A 4,295-nucleotide genomic window follows, 5' to 3' on the forward strand; every position below is an offset into this window, starting at 1 on the left:
AGGCTGGAGTGCTGTGGTGTGATCACGGCTCAATGTAGCCTAAACCTCCAGGGCTCAAGCGATCCTCCTGCCTCAGCCTCCCAAGTAACGGGAACTGCAGGCACATGCTAATTGTTTTAATCTTTGTAGACACGAGGTCTTGCTATGATGCCTAAGCTGGTCTGGAAATCTTGAGCTCAAGCGATCCTCTCACCTGGGCTCCCAAAGTGCTGGCATTACAGGCTTAAGCCACCCCGCCCGGCCCTCAAAAAAAAAAAAAAAAATGCCAGTGACAACCTATTAAACTGATATCTGTCACGCTAATGGGTCATGACTAGTAGTTTGAAAGGCAAAGCTCGATTTCCCTGAATTTATTTTAGCAACAGAAGTCATCACCTTTGGTCCAATCTCAAGTACAAAATGAAACTGCAACACAAGCCCCTAACCCTGCAGCTGTCAGAAGCTAAACGTCTGCGCTTCCGGGAGCGTTGGGCGACCACGCCTCTGGGAGCAGGGCGTGGCTTCCCCCCTCCTCTCTCCGCCCACCCTCCTCCGTGTCTGCCCCGCGCCCCGCCTAGGGACGGCAGGGGCGCGGCGACACGCTCCACGCCTTGAGGGCGGGGCCGGCGTGATGCCCCGCCTTCCGTGAGCTCATCTTTGCGCGTCGCAGTCGCGCGGAGCCCGGCTTCCGACGTGCATCCTGGCAGTGCGGTGGTGAGTTAGAGCCCGCGGCGGTTGGGGATGGTGGCCTTTAGGGCCGCTGACGGCCCGGGCCAGAGGGCGGGTGAGCAAGGTTGGGTCCGAGGCTACCTGTAAGCAGGTCTGTTCAGGGACGCTCCAGGCCCTGGGACCCTAGGGTGGCTTCCATGATCCCATTTGCCCTGGCTGCCCCTCCGTACCGGGCCTGAGCGGAGAAGGGGAGGCCCGTAGGGGGCTTCCTTTTGCGTCCTGAGAATGTTCTGGACAGCACCGAGCTTAGGGCTGGTGTCTCTGCGGAAGAGATCATTTATCCGTGGGTGGGAGGACTGTATGAGCCGAAGTTTCCCAGTAATGGGCCACGCTGTCTTCTTAGGTAGCGTGCTGGACAGGTACAGAGGCTGGGTTCCTTTACCCGAAGTACCGTGCAATGCTGTGGGCTGTTGACTTGCCCGAGTAGTTCCATAGAGGCATCTGCAGTGTTCCTTGGAAACACTGAGCCAGGGATTAATTCTGTCTGGGAAAACTAGGGAAAAGTGTCCCGGAGAGAGAAGATGGCAAGAGAGGGCTGAGGTCTAAAGTCTCTTAGTTCTGACCTTCCTAAGACCCTGAAGTAAGAGGTAGTGTATCTTGGTTGCCTATGCTATAGCTTGTATCCATTCTTATTAGAAAAGTGGAACTGATCGTAAGAAAATAGTAGTTCCCCTATCTGAGGGCTGTGCATTCCAGGACCCCCAGTGGATGTCTGAAATCTTGGGTAGTACAGAACCCTGTGTATACAAAAGGACCCTGACTGACTTACTGTGGTTTGACTTAGAATTTTTCAGCTTTACATAGGTTTATTGGGAAGTACCCCCATTGTAAGTTGACGAGCATCTATACTGTGTTTTTTCTTTCTTTTTTATTATACTTTAAGTTCTGGGGTACACATGCAGATCGTGCAGGATTGTTACATAGGTATACACATGCTATGGTTGTTTGCTGCATCCATCCCCCCGTCACCTACATTAGGCATTTCTCCTAACGTTATCCCTCCCCTAGACCCCCCCACCCCCCAACAGGCCACAGTGTGTGATGTTCCCCTCCCTGTGTCCATGTGTTCTCATTGTTCAATACCCACTTATGAGTGAGAACATGCAGTGTTTGCTTTTCTGTTCCTGTGTCAGTCTGCTGAGAATGATGGTTTCCAGCTTCATCCATGTCCCTGCAAAGGACACGAACTCATGGCTTTTTATGGCTGCATAGTTAGTATTCCATGGTGTGTATGTGCCACATTTTCTTTATCCAGTCTATCATTGCTGGGCATTTGGGTTGGTTCCAGGTCTTTGCTACTGTGTTTTTTCTTATACAGGTTACACATACATACCTATGATATTTAGTTTAATTCGTAAATTAGGCACAGTAAGAGATTAACAGCAACAATAATAAAATAGAATTATGACAATATAATGTAATACAATTTATGTGAATGTAGTCTCTCTCAAAATAACTATGCTCACCTATTTTTAGACTACAGTTGACATTTGGAACTGTGGAAATCAAAACCTCAGCTAAAGTAGAACTACTGTACCTAGTAAGTAGGGTTATGAGGTTTCAGTGAGCTCATCTCAGTGTATGACTTCAAATAGGACTGGATTCATTGTACATCCTCAAGTGTGCACTCCTTGATAGAATGACACCCTTGTCTTGTGGAGCCTGGCTTTTTGGAAGTTGGCTTGGCTTACCGCAAGGATTCGTCCTTTATTTTGTTTCTGTCCGTTGCTAAATGTGAGGCCCAAAATGGTGGGGAAGAGGACAAGCATGTACTTCAGCAGGCAGAAGGCTCTGTGTAAGCAGAGGTTGAATACCATTCACATTGGCCCAACTGGCTTGAGCCCTTTCCTGTCTTTTCTGCCCTGGACAGAAAGAACCCTGTTCATGGGTCACAAATGAGTAAAGCTCTACCAACCTGTCTGGAATCCCAGCACTTTGGAAGGCCAAGGCAAGAGGATCACTTGAGGCCGGGAGTTCAATAGCAGCCTGGGCAACATAATGAGACCCTGTCTTTACAAAACCAAACCCAAAACAAAACGCTACCAGTGTGAGATCTTCATAGGCAAGGATTAGTTATAAATGGTTTGTTAGTTTGATTTTCTGTTATTGAAAAACCTTCAGCAGCTTTTTGGGCTGGCAAATTTAAAGAAAGTAGCCACAACCTGGATGCCTTAACTGTACGGTCCCTTAAACTGCCAGTGGGTAGAAGTGAGGGGCATGAACTTGGATGAGATGAAAATTGCATCTTTATGTTTCCTAATCTCCAAATGAAATTTAGCATTTTCTTCCACTATGAATGTAGGCCATAAATCACAGTATTAGCAGTGTGACTTTGTTAGGAATATAAATTACAGATATTTTCACATGATACTGTGCAAGCTCATCACAACTTTGAAATTATGGTAGTTACTAGATTTGCTTCTAGATCTCAATGTGTCAGTAAAGAAGCACATATGTTAGTTTTTGTACTTTGATAAAATTTTAGCATACAGTCTATCCTCATTATTTGTGGATTCTGTATTTATGAATTCACCTACTTGCTAAAATTTATATGTAGCCCCCAAATTAATACTGGCAGCGCTTTTGTGGTCTTTGGAAGACATGACACTTTTTCACATGGGGTGAAAAATTTCAGTCGTCTGATGCCCATGTTCTCAGCTGAAGTCAAACAAAGGTGGCACTGCCTTCTTGTCAGCTCTCATGTTGTAAGCAGATGTCATTTTCACTGTCTTTGGTGCCACGTTTTTCTCATCTTTGTGCTTTTTGTTGGCGATGCCACTGTTTGAGGTTGCACCAAGCATGGTACCAAAGTGCTTCTAAGCTCAAGAACGCTGTGATGTGTCTTATGGAGAAAATGTGTGTTAGATAAGCTTTGTTTAGCCATGAGATCAGGATTAATGAATTACTGATGTATATTCAGTAAGTGCCTTTAAACAGAAACACACATAAAACATGATTATGTATTGACTGGTTGACAAAAATGTACCCAGAGGCTTTCAGAAACCTGTTTCCCCAAGGAACAGTGGTTCTCTGTTGGATAATTTAGTGTTTGTAGCGACGTCATAGAACATAATTGTTGTGAATAATGAGAATCTCCTGTACTTGGTTTCATTTCTAATCCTGTGTATTTTCTGTGTTTAAAGACATTCTGAGCCTAAGTGTGGTGGCTTGCACCTGTAATCCCAGCACTTTGGGAGGCCAAGACAGGAGGATCTCTTGAGCTCAGGAGTTCAAGACCAGCCTAGGCAACATAGGGAGACCCCATCTCTACAAAAAATGAAAATAACCGGACGTGGTGGCACACACCTGTCGTCCTAGCCCGGACGTGGTGGCACACACCTGTCGTCCTAGCCACTCAGGGTCTGAGGTGGGAGGAACACTTGGCATGGGAGGTTGAAGCTGCAGTGAGCCATGATTGCACCACTGCACTCCAGTCTGGGCGATGAAGCAAAACCCTATCTCAAAAACAAAAAAGGCCGCTAAAGGGAGCCTGTGGCACACACGGAATACAAGAACCCTTAGCCCTTAATGTAGCCTGAGAAATTAGATCTATTCTTTTTTTTTTTTTTTTTTTTTTTTTTTTTTTT

The 4,295-nt window shown here is 46.1% G+C and overlaps 1 protein-coding gene across 2 annotated transcripts in view; it reads left to right on the forward strand.

The window, feature by feature from the left end:
- The first annotated feature begins 474 nt into the window (after nt 1-474).
- The window catches only part of WDR61 (WD repeat domain 61), a 17,901-nt gene continuing 14,080 nt past the window's right edge, over nt 475-4,295 (forward strand). Inside the window, exon 1 of one of the 2 annotated variants that reach the window (XM_017519353.2) lies at nt 475-693. The gene's annotated coding sequence lies outside the window, so the exon portion shown is untranslated. The other variant, XM_037735168.1, reaches the window with a different exon arrangement.

Source organism: Cebus imitator, unplaced genomic scaffold, assembly GCF_001604975.1.
Source record: "Cebus imitator isolate Cc_AM_T3 unplaced genomic scaffold, Cebus_imitator-1.0 Scaffold737, whole genome shotgun sequence".
In the NCBI taxonomy this organism is placed as follows: Eukaryota; Metazoa; Chordata; class Mammalia; order Primates; family Cebidae; genus Cebus; species Cebus imitator.